This window comes from Eutrigla gurnardus (genome assembly GCF_963514095.1).
Source record: "Eutrigla gurnardus genome assembly, chromosome: 5".
Classification (NCBI taxonomy): Eukaryota; Metazoa; Chordata; class Actinopteri; order Perciformes; family Triglidae; genus Eutrigla; species Eutrigla gurnardus.
In genome coordinates, this window is record NC_139919.1 from 19,066,934 (window position 1) to 19,082,997 (window position 16,064).

Consider the following 16,064-nt stretch of genomic DNA (forward strand, 5'->3'; position numbering starts at 1 on the left):
AGAACAGGACAGGACTGATCCAGTTCTACTGCACACACATGGACATGATCTTCATGTTTGGATTTGATGCAGATGACTAATGCTCATACATTTAACACACCTAGTGTATGTCGTCAAAGGCTCACGCCGATGCAGTTACCATAGGCCAGAAATGGTGCATTTTCATTCACTGAAGCAGCACTGAGATGCAGTTTATTTAAAGTTATGTGTTAAGCTTAGTAACTCCAACATTACAGGATGACGTTATACATTAGATGTAAGAAATAGATCTTTCCGACTCAACTGTGTGTAGGATTGTGTCTCATTAGCTCCGAGTAGAGATGATGAAATTGATCAGATACCAATTCTATTCCTTGTTTGGCTCTTTAAGCCATTTTTTTAGCAAGCCATTTTGCCCAAAAGGATTACACTATAACGAATGTGTTGTCAGGAAAAAAAAATTGAGAATCAGCAGTAATCTGTGTCTAAACGCTGCCTGTCATACATGCCGCACAGTGTGAATGAAACAGACTCTTTCCATGCGCTTCCATTTTGTTTCTATTATCTCCATTTATTTAAATGTGTTTTTAAATCACAGTTAATAAAAGGTCAGAACAGCTTCAGAAGCACGGTCTTTAATTAAGGAAGGTGCATGTATGCGAGCATGAGAGTGAGCTTGGGTGGGGGAAGGGTGGCTCGGTGAGCATGAGATTCAAGGAATGGTTGGAGCTGTGCATGAGTATGCGTCTATGTAGTCTCGTTTTTGCGGCAAGTGAAGCCGCCGCATCGTTTGTAGCCCCTCCGTTCATGTGTGATTACGTTTTTGGAGCAAGAAATGTGAGGCAATGGGAGGAAGGAAGGTGAGAAGAAGCACAAGGGTAAAATGGAGGCTGAAATTTCAGTGGCAGAGTGGTAGAGATCCCCATGTGCTGAGCCCACATATGAACCGCAACCTGACTGATATTAGCAGATTACTACAGCCAACGAGAGGTTTGAGGAGGCAAAAAGAGATTGACACTTCTCTTGGTTCATGTAAAAAATCTGTTGCAAGCCTTTTTCTTCCAGACCAATCAGGCTTATTTCATGTTTCACACATTGGAAAGCTCACAGCCGATGTGATTATGTAAGCCTTTATTGCTTACATGGAGACATTACTATCCCACCGTATTACCACCTAATTTTCTGCTGTTCATTTCAAGCTTTCCATATTCAACATCCAACCAAACAAATTAGTATCTAAATATGTTCCACCGTGATTCGTACGGGGATCTTATGTTGTCGAAACAGCACTGTAAATGTATAAGGCACTTTATAGAATCCTATCCTTCGAAGGATCCTTGCTCCTCTGCTGTATCATGGATATGTGCACCACGCAAATATATATTCAACCTGACATTCATGGTTTCAATCATTGTATCTGGAATAAAAAGAGAATCTGCGATGGATGATCATGATGGGGGGAAAGCATCAGTCAGTGGGGTGAAAATGGTAAGGTTGAAAAAGAGCGAAATAAGCCAATAAAGGCAGGCAGTGGGCCTGGAGAGGGGGAGGGGGTTATGTAAGAGGAGGCAGTTGGTGGTGCTGTCAGAGAGAGAGAGAGAGAGCAAGCGAGGCCCTGACACTGTGGACAAGCATCTGTCCCTCCATCTCTTAAAACAGGCATGTGAACGGCTAGTATGCTCTCCCCCCCCCCTTCCTATGAATGGATGGAGATGCACACCCACCATCACCCCCCACCTTCCTCAGTTCTCCTCAGTCACCGTTTCTCATCCTCGGGTGGGAAATGGGAATGTTACCCTTCCCCCACTACCTACACGCAGCCGGAGAGGAGGGCAGTGATCACACACGCCCCAACCACGCACCTCTATTATCTTACAGCCTCCATAACAACTCGTGTTTGTGGATGCTAGCATGATGAAAGGCAATAACCTCGCACAGTCATTCAAAATGATCAGAGCTGGCTTTTTATAGCTGGATCATTGACATTTTCAAATGGCTTCTATAGCTATGAACATTTCATGTATGTGTGAGGGAAAAAAATCATTAGACGACCCCAAAGACATGATGATGCTGTCATCTATTTTACGTTTGTGCTGCTTTTGTCAAGAGCTCACTAGGTTAATTTATGAAGATTGTAGTTGGGATTGTAAGGACATTCTTTAAAACAAGAGCTTTTGAATCAAAATCTGAGAAAAAGTAGAGACCTTAGTCCACTGGGAGCAGCAGTCAGAAAGCTTCCTCTTCCCCCCCACGGGCTCCAATATGTCTTTGTGTGTTCTCCAGCTCTATGGCTATGATGAGCTTAAAATATTAATTGGATTTTACTTTATTTATTAGCATCAACATTTGGTCCAAAATGCTTCGCCAGACCAATTGTTCATGACTCTGTCGTGGCTGTATTGTTTTAAATGAATGGTGATTGTTCCATGTCAAACACTCCCAAAAGCGATTATGACTTGAAAGCCTTCAGGCCTTGATCAGAATGTTAGTGTGAGTGTGTGTGTGTGTGTGTGTGTGTGTGTGTGTGTGTGTGTCTCATAGTCCAATTGATTTATTGGTGTCATTGGTTTGTACGTCTGATGAGATTTTGTTTGGGTCGGATTTGATTTGCCATTCCTGTAACGGCAACCCAGAGAGTATTAACGGATGGGATTTACATGTACTCCATGTCCAAATGTCTTGAGCTCGATCCCCTACTGTGATCTTGAAAGGCTCTATCTAAAACCTGGAATATTCTCATCAGATCAAGAGAGATTTATCTATGAGCTTGCCTTGGAATAATTTTTTTTTTTAAAAGGCAAGAAATATGTGATCTGAATGGAAAGTGCACTCATCATATCTATAGGTTTTCTTTAGAAAGCGAGTGTGTTGATAATGCCAAGATGGACATATTCATTACACCTGCAGGTCTAATTCCTGTCAATACATTTAGTCCAGTGTTACACATAATTGAAATCAAGCCTCCACTTGGTTCCTTTTTCTTTTTACCTTGCACGGCAACAAGATTCATGCAAAGCGAGATCAAACGATGACATTTCACACAAAAAAAATCCATCTTGTCATGCTTCAAGTAATGCAACCGATCAGTGTCCTGTAGGAGATACTGGCAGCTACAGGCATGGCAAAGTGCATGTGACAACACAGAGAGGCGACTGTTCGTTCGACACAATAATTGGTAGCTCCTAACTCCTGACTGGCTTTTTTTTATAATTTAAAAAAAATCTATTGTCTAGTACAAGCCCATCAGTGATGTCGTAACTGTGATGTCATAGCTTTGACATCACATTTATGGTTCAGCATTACCCCGGCATCAGATTTAATTTCATCTGCAACCCTGCTCCCCCGTGGCCCTTCCCTCTCACCCCAACAAGCATTTTCAAAAATCCAGTAGGAGGCGAAAACAGGCTGAAACAGTGTAATTACCTTTTGAGATCTGTCCACACTGCAGCTTAAACCCCGTGTTCAACCAAACAATGTGAAATGTTTTGAAACTGGTTACAGACAAGGGCTCCAGATTTCTCATGATTTTCTCATTCGTTTATTGCAACTGCCACAAACGTACATCGTCTCTGTTTTAAACACCAGCAGCAAGGTGTAAATGTTTGAATGTCAGCAGCAAGACAGCAAACATGTATAATATGATCTAGATGAACTGCACACAGCGTGTTTAGCCATCTAACCGAACATCGATTGCTTCAGACCAAAGGATACAAAAGATGATTTATCAAGATGCACTCTGCTGTAGAAGATGGTCTTCTCTTCTACAACTTTGGTGCATTTTTACACTAAAATCTTATGTTGATTTTATGATTGTTGATGTCGGTTTAAACATACCTCTGTGCTTAAACCTACTGCATGATATTATGACCTTTTTCTCTGATAGTAACACAACAACAGCTCTACATTCAATTTGTAAAGTCACAATTGAGAACAGCTTAAATTGTGGGGTGATTCAGGGAATAAGAACCATTACAGTGTAGTTTCTCCATAACCGTAATGAGCGTCAAGCATTTTTAAACATGATGTTGAAGAGCTACCAGGCTTTGTGCAAGATTGTTTCAAAGTGGCTGATACATGTAACACAACTTTGCAAATTCAGCATTCCACTGTCCACAACTTGTTGCACAAAGTTTTCAAGAACTGCATAGAGAAGCAGCTGCTGAGTTTTTTTTTTAATTTATTGTTACCCTATCTCTCTCTCTTGATACTACGTTTGTACTGTCACTACCACATTTACATAATTTTTCAATTAGAGAAGAAAAGATTTTTGTCCTGTCACCCCCCCCCCCCCCCTCCCCCCCACACACACACACACACATACAGTATAAGCACACACACACACATACACATGCCCGACGCAAACCTTTACCCTCAAAAAAACCAAAGTGTACTTTACCCATGAACATTTGGGGGTTAAAAGAGGATGGTGAATCATGAGAAATGCACTACGAAACAAGGGAGACAAGGTACAATGCAATATTTATGTGCACTTTGACTAAAGTTTGCTTTTTATACGCTGTGAGAGGGGGAAGGGAGGGAGCGCCTGAGAAAAGGCCAGTCAGTCGTTGACGTGAGTGTGCAAGGAAGCCAACCGAGCCACCATTATGGGAGCTGGAGCGGTCGAGCTGTGATGGGGAGCTGCTGTGGCTGTGACCCAGGACCTCAACTGTGTTGAATCCCACCTCCTACACTTCTCTTAAAAGCCTCCACTGAGCAGCTCTGTGGCTTTACTTTTGCACCACGTTCACAGACTGAACCGGCTCTTATTGTTCCAACATGGAGGTCCTCTGTGAAACGCAGGATTCATAGGCATGCGTCGTGTCCTCTGCCAACGCAGCGCATAAAGCTCATCAAGTCGTTTACTCATTACTGCAGTTCGGCCGCAGCTATTTGATGCATATATAGGCTTTTTCTACGAATCACAGGTGCACTCGCCTGAAGCAGATCATGTGTGTGGAGGTGTGTGTCCTGCTGGAAGCCGAGGCTACCATGCCCCTGTGATCCATATGGTCATTGTCGGAGGCGCTGCCAGGGCTCAGCCCCATATCAGCTCCCCTCTTTGGCTCCCGTTGCCAGCCAGGAGAGGAGAAAGGAGAAGGGAGGGGAAACGCTGTTTGTTTGTTTGCTTGCCTGCTTTGTTTTATTTAGCGTTTTTTTGCTGATCACAGTAGCGACTGGCCTAGAAATGTGACTGTGCTGTGCAGGGCAGAGTGGACCCCTGATTCAGCGATGGAAGCATCAGATTTTCTGTTAGAGAGAGGAACGAGGGACATGGGGCCTTTGATGGAATGAGATGGCAGCGTTAAGCACTGTGCCACTGTTGCTGTTAATTAAAAGAATTAGACGTCAGTGTGTGATAGATTGTATGTGCAGATATGAAAGCGTTTTTTTTCTGCTATGCTAGACTCATTTTAGCAAGAGTGTGCTAGCATTCTTCACCAGCTCCATCACCCACATGCTGCCATGGAATAAGTGTATATCCAATCAATACCAGAGAAGAGCTAGTCCCTAAGCCTTCTGACTCCTCTTCGTTTTTGTGGGGGTGTGTGGGTGCTTTCAACAGCGCCTGAGCTTGCATTGCTTTTCTTCAACCATCATATCAGCTGTTATTTTGGTAACACTACAATGAGGTACACAGACTCCTGAGTAGTACAGCACCATAGAAACAGGAGTTAACTGCTGAATAATGCATACAAATAAAAAGGGTTGCAAATCATTTAAAATGTGATTATATAGTAGGTCATTTTAATGTATCCAATAACAAATTATCCCAGTGTCTGATGAGTTTGTTCATATTTGTGATTCTTCATACTGACCACATTCTGATTTTCTTACCATAAAGTATTTATTGATGTTTTGATATATTTTCATGAGAGGCATTTTATGATCTGCTTAATTTGCTTACATTACATAACGCTTCCTCCATTTTTTCCTTGTTGTCTCGATAAATTCAGCATCACATACATTTCCGCAGCACTAATTCCATCCATACAGCAGTACAATCATGTAGCACTCACCCCTCTTCTCTAACAGAAAAACTGTTTTCATTCACTAATTACTTCCAGTCGCTTGCATTTTGCCATTTTTAAATTGCTTTTAAGATGAGACCCAACACTTCCTGCTCAGATGTTTCACATTAAGAGTGTTCCTTTGCCTCAAAGGGCATAATATCTCCCATTGTAGGTAGGCTTTTAATCTGAAACATCTGCACCAAGTGTTGAGTTTAATTCATAGTAATTTACCATGGCTTGAGATGCATGTTTACATCAGTTCATTCTTATTGTTGTGTCTTATGATTGGATACCACAGCCACACTAGATGCTTGCGAGCTAACTAGTGAACCGATAGGTGTAGGCCTTTTTAAGTAAGGAAAAGCACAGGCGTAAATAACAAAATGATGGCTGAATTCCATCTAGCTTCTTCACTTTCATCATCCTGGGTTTATATATGCTAGCTCACAGTCACATGTTTTAAAAGGGACGCTCGAATAGAATGGAGTCATCGTTGGTCGGTAACACCTGTGCTGTTCTTCAAATGACGAGTCAGAATGTCTGATTCATACCTGAGTTTCATTGCTAATACCAAGAAATACTTTTTCAACGCCTTGCATTTCTTTCTTTCAACAAAACCCTTTCATTTAACAAAAGAAGCCCAGCGTTCATAATACCAGAGGTTGCCTAGGTCAGATACAGAGTAAAATTATTATCTAAATACAAATCTGACCAGGCATCTGAATGACTTTCTACCTGACCATTTGAATACTCAAAGCTACAGACACATTTGTCTTCGTTGGTACCAATAAAGTATTGAGGTTTTATATTAGCCCTGGTTGTTAAAGGAAAATGTGAACCATTTAAGGGGCACTATAGGCAGAAATGTAATATGCTATTAATACGTTTTCTTTAATGTATAATCATCTGTAAATAAGATATATTCAATTGGGTATTTGTAGCCCCTGAATGAGCTGTTTATGTCTACATATGGAGGCATTTTTCTACAATAGTACAAAATGGACAAACCCAACACTGGCGCGAGAGAGGGCCTTGTGAAAGGGCCACCGTAGTTCCCCTATATGCTAGGCACCTGAGAGAAGTTTCAGTTGGTTGAAATCTGCATCCTGACCACCAGATGCCGCCAGATCCTAAACACTGCACCTTCAAGCTCACAAATGCTTAAAATTAAGTCAAAACGTAGCAGTTTCACAGTTGGAAATTAGTGTAAAACAGTATATCTACTTCTTTGAAGGTAAGCTAGTACACCGGTGCTTGTTGCTCACTCATTCATGAGTAACCACTAGGGAATGATTTCACCTCACCGTACATGACACACATTATTACAGATTACTGCAGATTTCCAGTGTTCAGGGTTCTCATTTATAATTAATTAAAGCACTGACAGTTCGAACCCAGGTATACGGAACCTGCCACACATCAAAGATGTACGGGAAGTTACTTTGAGTTCCAATTAATGAACCGGCCTTGACCATTTTAAATCATCTTACAGAAAACTGAATGGTTGTTGTTCTTTCTTCCATTTTCTGGGAATGTGTGTGTGTGTGTGTGTGTGTGTGTGTGTGTGTGTGTGTGTGGTGGACATTTGGCGGAGCAGTGCTTATCTTGCCATGTGTAGCTGTTCTGAGTGCCATCTCTGTCTAATGCATTATCCAAGCAGCCCTTCAGCCATTTGGTCTGGCCTCTCATTTTTGTGTGTGTGTGTGTGTGTGTTGTTTTTTCAATGTTCTTCATTTCTATCATCCCCCTCCTGTCTTCCACTGCCCTTCTCCTCCTCCGCGATATCTTTTTTCATACATTGTACTAATCAAAGGCTCCGTTTTTTGGGTCTAGAGCAGTATTCAGAGAGGACACTGCAGCAGCAAGCTATCAGTTTGATTAGTGTAATTTAATATGTACAGGAACACCACATTTACATCGTGTCACTCATTTATAGCTGACTGAGCTAGAATCGTATGTCGTAATACAGTGGTTCAATCTCTTGTGCATATTTGGGTTCATAATTCAAATTTACATGATGGAGATCTTGAATTCATACCAAACTCTGGGTCTAATTTTGATCCAAGTAACCTGTAACAGCCAGTAAATGTTTTTTGAAGTCTAGATCTTGATTTGACCATCATTTTGTTACAATAACGTATTTACTGGGTTTTGTTTGGCATACACAATACTATACTTAACAGTGCAGTTCACAGTGTCAAACGAGCAAGAGAAATCCCACAGTTTCTCTTTCACCCATATTATTTACCCATATTAAGTTTCAATAATCCTGATGAATTTGGTCAAATCTGGACTGATCAGCGCTTAGATAAACTTGATTGATGGCATTCACCGTGATTTGTTATAAAATATGCTCCTGAAGAAAACGTGATTTTATTAAACCTCTCTTTTGTTACAGTAAATATTTGGTCAACAGCTGAAATCTGTTTCAATCAAACATTTTACTGCATTATTTTATATTCCTAAATGTACATTTTCTCCTTAAATGGTTATAATATACACACACACACACACACACACACACACATATGTGTATTTACATATGTATTATGACAGCATATGTTTGGCTCACATGGACTTCCTGTTTTCCCCCCACTGAGCTGACGAGAGGAGGACAGCAAGCATGTTGCAGACATGTCTGTTGTATGTGCACAGAACAGGAGATGATCCTTTAACATGTCGTTTATTATCAGTCATTATAGTCTATTAGTAGGAATTGACTCCATCTACCTGCCGAGTTTGAAAAAGAACATCTCCATCTCAGACAGAGAGATAAAGAGAGAGCATGCCCTCACCCTGTCACGGATATAAACAATACAAGCAATCCCAGCTTAATATCATACTTCTTATTACACTGTTGATAGTACATCTCTGCTTTGAAATTGCTTTTATAGATTTATTACTTTTTGTTTCCCTCTGTGTGCCTGTGCATTTTGGTTAATATTTTTTCACAATGTAACCTTTCCCAATACAAGCCCAATCCAAATTCATCTTGCCATGTGGAGATTACAATTCTGAATTGTCTTATGTAGCATAAACTGTAGAGCGTTATGGGCATGATGTGCGTGATGTCTCCTATAGCTTTCTGGATTGATGTTTTCTCAAATTTGGGTTCATCCCACCAGCAGGACACATATACTAATAGCAACTAATAGATTTTTAAATTCAGTTCAATACAAGTTGAGTTTTCTTCATACAGGTTTCGACAGAAATTATGTAAAGTGTATTACTGTTTGCTCACACAGTCTGAAGCTGAGCCTTGCTCACCTGTGTGTGTTCAGCACAGACAGGTTCAACAGATTAATCCATGTCCTTTGTCAAGTCCAGATCGACTCCAAACACCTCATTTTCATGTTGGTCTGCTTTTATCAGACTGGGCAGGTGGTGATCAAACCTGATTCTTACTTACAGTGACACAAGTGTATGACGATACCCATGTCTGTAGTATTTATGTTCGATGTAAATGTAGTCTGGCTGGATTAACATGGCATGCCCAAAGTTTCAGCATATAGCACGTGGCTATCAGGCAGTGGTCCAACCTCTCAGTTGAAAGTGACATTCTTACTAATGTACAGTAATAATAAGTCAATTTAGGGCTGATTATCTGTATGTTTTAGTGTATCAGTTTTACAGGCTTTTGTGATTGTCTGGTTCTTGCAGTCAAATTTTTTTAGAATAATTAAGTAACTTTATCACTAAATGAAGGCTGGTGCTAAAAAGTTATCATCACATGTATGTTTATGGTGGATGTTTTTGTGATTGATATAATCTTAATAGTTGGAGAAAGTGGTGTCTGAAGATGCTCATGAGGCATTTAACTAAATGTTATTTTGATTATCTCAAACAGGAAGTTTGCATGTATGTCCTTTTCATTCCTTACACCCAATTCTACATTATATACTCCAGATTATACTCTTAGGAAAACTGCTCCCCTTCTCGCCCACTCTTGTGAAACTGCTTGTAAGAAGAATTGCCCAAATTGAAGAAAAACCAAAATCTTGAGTCCCATGCTATGTAGTATATTATTTTATCCTGAACAGCAGTGTTAAAGGCCAAGTGCTGCCAAGAGTTGCCTTTAAACTTAAATCCCACAAGATGAGACATGTGAGAGAATAACAAAGCAGACGTTTGTGTTTTGATGTGTTCTACATAGCAGCTGGTAATACATTATTGTGCCAGTGTCATGTCTGCCTCTGCATATACGAGGAGGACTTCTTTCTCTTGTAAATTGAAAGCACACTGCACTCATCCAGATGTAACGGGGCTGACTGGCCCAGACTAGATTCAGATTAACTGTAACAGTTAATGTACATGAAGATACACCTAAATGTTTCTTCATGATCACACAGATGAGGAGTTAATGGCTTTGCACATTATAAATAAATAAATATAATCTGTTGAATAAACATAAGACACAACTGCATTGATCTTTTGAAGACAGAAAATAAAAGAATATTTCTGTCATGAGGTTGAGAAACATTAGAATGTGATACAAAGGATGAGGCGTTGAACTTTATAAATATATATTTATGCACTAATTATTTCAGGTGCAAATTGCATACCTTTTGAGGAAATATAATGTCCTTTTTGTTTTATTTTAGTGGTGATATTGTTTCCAATCCAGGAAATGTAATCTGCTTATATTGCACAAAGGTCATAGAGAGGATATTGGATGAACATTGAGTGTACAAAGCAAATTACTTTGCCCAGAATTTGCATCCTGCATCCTGCTTGTTGTCATGTTTATGCAACTAAAAACATCATTTTGGTTAAATACCTTTTCCTAATCTTAACCAAGTGCTTACCTAAACATAAACCTGCTTTTGAAGTGAGCGTTTTGCAGATTGTTCATTATTAATAGACATACATTAAATCTATAAATATTGTTATTTTTTAATGTGAACCAGTGACGTTTTTTTTAGTTGTCCGTCTCCGGTGTGATGATGCAAGAGAGGGGGGGATGCTGGGGGAGTGAGAGGAGAATGGCAAAGAGGCAGGCTGGGAAGATGGAGATAGAGTTGAAGACAGGAGAGGTGTGGCGAAGAAAGGGATGAGAGGGGTAGAAGCCAGTAAGGAATAGGAAAGAGAGAGGGGGTGGGGGAGTCTGATATGAGCATGTGCTCACACACAGCCCTGTGTGTTGCCATGGTGCAGGCTCAGTCAGAGCTGCACAGTAGCTCTGCTGCTCACCTAGCTAATTACCCACAGACTGCAATGTTGATACGCAGAGAGCTTTGCAGATTACCGCACTGACACAAGGCACAATCTATTTATATGTAGAGAAATTTTAACTAAGATGACGACACCAACTAAAATGCATTCTGAAAATGTGCTGTAGGAATGTGGCCAGCAGCGTTCTCCAGCATTGTGACGGTGCTCTGCTGTGTCAACCATGCCACCTGTGTAATATAAAGAGCTCTTCCAGCCCAGAGCTTCATTGTCCGTACAGTGCCTGCTTAGTGAGAGCCTGCAGATCCTGATCAGCCTGCTTATAAAACCCAATATGGGCCATTGTGGATTTATATTCACCATTAAAATTTCCAATTATGTAATCAGCCAAATCCAAGCCCTGCATATGCTCACTAGAATATCTCAGCAGGCAGGAACGGGGGACGTCTGAATCAGAGGAATGATGCAACTTCTGCCCATGCGTCTAGAATTCAAGAACGTGTCTTTTTGTGTAAACGCAGGTCTCGGGGTAGAAAACGATGCCTGTCATTCTTGTTGCAATGATGTTTAGTTCAAGCAGGTTCAATGATTATATGATCAAATATTACGTCAGTAGTTTTCATGTTTCCTTTTTGGTTCTCTGGAACAGTTTGACTAAGTGATAAATGCAGATAAATCATATAATAAGCCATATTTCAATATAATCATGTTGTTTGTTTTATCTCAACAAAATAGTTACATAATTGTTGATTAAATCATAAGAAGTGGATAGTCACTGTGACGTCACCCATTTGTTTGTGGCCTTTTGCCGTCATCATCTTGTTTTTTTGCAACCAGCAGTGACACGGGAGGGTGGAGTTAAGTACAACCGAATGCCGATTGAGACATTTTTAGGTGACCAAAAGGTTACAATTAACTTTCATCTACTTAAAAAACACTGTGAAACTGTGGTAAAGTTGTAAGACGACAATGTAAACAACACTCAGGCCAGACAGGTAGCGACCTATCAATCACAAGGTAACCACGCCCTAAAGGCCTGCTTTATTGTGTATTTTACTCTCATTGGAACCATAATTTATGATTTTTGGATGAAGAATTGAAACTAGCGGTTGCGACCATGAATTCAATATTAATTGATGTATACATCTATTGAGAAGTAGTATAATTTTACTACTATTTAACTTACGCATTGGCCTAACTTTTCAGAACCAGAAGTCGCCGCATGGTTTAAAGACACAGAAGTATGGTCATATTACATTACGACTTCGTAAGAAAATTTGTAGTTTCTGTTATTGTTACAGAACTGCTTACACTCACAAAAGCTAATTGAATGCTGCAGCTAATGATTTTTTTTAGAGCTGAAATTATTAGTATCCACTGCTGCCTTTGACTTGTAATCGGAGCTCTGATTGGAGGTGAAAAGCTTCACACCCATCAGCAGCGGCTCCGTCTCCGGCCATGAGCAGAGATATGTTGATTATTTTTGTAATATATCGTGACAGAAACCTAAAATTGACTATGATAAAACGGAAACAGGCAGAAATGGTCACATTTGAAAAGTTGGAAGGAGCAGATTTGGGTCCAGGACTCACATGCTTCTCACAGTATTAACGACCCTAACCTCCCCACTATGTTGACTTCATCAGACATTGTTACAAATTGTTTTTCTTTCAATCAACCATACAAATACTGTTTATCTTACTGCATTCACTTTGTGTTGTTTAGTCCATATGTTTTGCCCACATATTCTGTCTGTTGTGTTCTGACAGCCAGCTTGTATGAAGTGTTTGATCACTTGAACCGCTGTTAAAAGCGTTCCAGCATAATGGTTTGAGTGTTTTAAGATCAGTGTTTGTGTCATCATTTCAATGCAATAAGGCGACTGCTCTAATCACACCCGAGGTGGGCATAGACAAAAGGTAAACCTGGACCCTCGACAGGAGGCAGATTCATTTGGCAAAGTGCTACAAACGTTAAGAACAATGCACTGGGGTTTTTTGACCCACTGCTGTTTGGCACTAAATACATTGGCATATGGATCCATGTGCTCACGTATTCATAACTATCACAGGGAAACTAGAGGCACGGCCCCTTGTTTCTGTTGCCTCGCCCGTTGTCCTACTTACTGTAATTCTTCATCACTTTCAACACCTACACATATTGTAAGCCAAAACTCAGGCAAGGGTAGTGAATGGAGATATGTGATTGCGTGGGCATTCCCGTGTGGAGCATATAGAGCAACCATGACTGGAGGATCTCTGCTGATGTATGTCGAGGCAGGCTCTGTCTTGGGAGCCCCCTGGGAGGTGGGGACGAATGGTTTTAATTGGGGCTCAAAGGTTATTGTTATTCACACTATAGTATTTTTTACAGTTCAGGTCGGTGTGCTCTGTATTTGTCGTCAGTAGCTGTCTCATGATTTTGATTTGTGAACCAGTATCAGACGAGGAGCCGTAGTTTCCATTCATCATTGTCCAAAATATAACAGTCACATTCAAAGAAAAATAAATACTATGCAATAAGTGAGTAAAGGCTTGGGGTTTAAAGGCCGTAAAAGGAAATGAGAGAAAAATCTCCTCTCATGTTTTTGCATCAGATGGTTTTAAGGACCATCGTGGCCTGAGGGGAGAGTGTTTGTTACATCGTTGGGTTCATGAAGCAGAATCACAGTCCAATGTTCCCAATTAAACAAAACGAAAAAGTCTAAAATTGGAAGGGACTAATTGCTGCTCAGAAGATTGTGTTCTGGGGTGCTCAGGAAAGGATTGAGAGCAATGAAGGTGGCAAAAGTGAATCAACGCAGAGTGAAACACAACAGAGAGCTCTCATTGTGAAAGTACGGAGCACTTTGGACAATCAGGTGTGTTTTCTGGTAATAAATTGTTCCAGATTGTTAATTTTTATGTGGATCCCTTTTAACTGCAGTCAGATACTTTTCCTAGTGATCCTGTAAGACCAAGACTGATGGAGGCAGTTTAACACCTTTTTAAAGGAATAGTTTGACATTTTGGGAAATTTGCTTTCTGGCAGAGAGTTGGATGAGAAGATCGATACCGTAGCGCAAAGACGGAAAATACCACCATCTCCTAAACGTATTAGTCATAATGTTGTATCATGTTTGTTTGATTCTTAAAAAGCTTTGAGAATTAAACGAACAAGCTTGCTGATTTGCCTTGTTTCCAGTCTTTATGCTAAACTAAGCTAACTGTCCGTTGACTGTGGTATTCCTCATATTCCTCTCAGCTAAATCTCTAAAGTGAATAATCTAGCTTAATATCAATGTCTTGCTTCAAAACAATAATGTTTGCTTTGTCATTACACCAAAGAAAACCAATATAACAGAATAGTTCCATGTAAAATTCATGCCAAATTAAGACTGTTACCTCAGCAACACCATCAGCGTCTTCACAGCATCTCACAGCATACACACTCAAGCAGAATCACAACGATCCATCCAAACAATTGTCTCTCTCAATAATGACACCGCAGCAGAATAATACACCCTTGTTGAACGAGGAGGGAACTTGACAGTGGTGAAGGTATCAAAATGGCAGCACTCACACGGGTGTGTGTGGCTGTGCGCTGTCACCGGCACTTACCGTAAGAGCCAAAACACCAGAGAGGCTAAACAAGCTAAGCAGCTCTCTCAGCTTAGCAACAAGGGGTAGCAACTAGTCAAGAGCGGTGAGGTAACATGCTGCAGTGACCTCTGAGGTAGAGGAAGCTGTGGGGGCGGGATTATGTGAAGCATACTGATGACACTCACACATGACAAGCCTCCCTCATTATGGTGCCTCGCCTCCACTAACTTTCAGCCTGACTCTTACTTTGGTAATGTGAGAACAGCCACTGATTTTAAATTTTGGAAATCAACGAATTGATTAATCTGCAACAATTTCCGATGTAGTCATTAGTACACATGGCCACATGTTGTATATAAATCAAAGTTAAAGCACTTGCACACAGAGACACGGCCGTGTTCAAACCTGATCAATTGTCAGCAGACGTGTAGAAGGCCTTCTCCAGCAACACTGTTATGAATATTCATTACACTAAGTACTTTTCCCTCCGTGGCTGCACTTGTGAAGGTCAAACTAGCCAGCCTCATTTGGAGCTGCTCAGCATGACAGAGAGGTAAGCTAGAGCCTGCTTTTGTAATATTACATAAAGATGAGGAGGGAGCGCTGCTGACAGCTGTGACGGGCTATTAATTATGGTTTCATGAATGTGCGTCTGCAATGTGTGTTGGGAAGGGGGGGGGCCAACAGTCACAATGCTCAATCATAGCCATCAAATCAGAAAACTTTGAGCTTTAATGGGGCCGTTTTATGGGTGAACTAATTAATTTCCTTGTGGCTGCATATTGAAATGAATGCCTGAATTCAGCTGGTGTTGCAGCGGGAGAAGGGGAGCAGTTGACCTTAACCGCTGTGGGATTCTCTTTATTACGTGTCGTTATTCCGCCTTTGTCTCTGACAAAGACTGCAACACTGAGCTTCATCAACATTGAGAACGGCGTCCACCAGTGAGACATCGCTCACGATCACGTGAGCATCCCTCTCAGCTCCATCCATCTGCCGTTTCTTCTCTCACTTTGCCTCCCTCCTTTACTCTTCCCTCTGGCACAGAGGGGCCACAGCGTGAATGAGATGTTGGGTGCATGGTAATTGAGTAGATATTGATTGGACTGCAGCGTGGCCTACGAGAGGCCAATGAGAGCCAGGTGATCAGAGCAGCACCGCTGACTGCGTCTCTCATGCCACATTCTGCAGGAAAACATAAACGCAGTACCACTAGAGGCATCAGAGAACGAAGGAACATTACATTTTTAGGTAACAACAGCACTCCTTGCCCTCCTATTTTGCTGCTGTTAGCTCTGACACAAGCCTCAGGAAGAGCTACCTT

General features: G+C 40.9%; 1 protein-coding gene across 5 annotated transcripts in view; it reads left to right on the plus strand.

Moving 5' to 3' along the window:
- Nucleotides 1-16,064, plus strand: part of dlg3 (discs, large homolog 3) — a 72,501-nt gene that overhangs the window by 20,143 nt on the left and 36,294 nt on the right. The gene's annotated exons all lie outside the window — the stretch shown is intronic.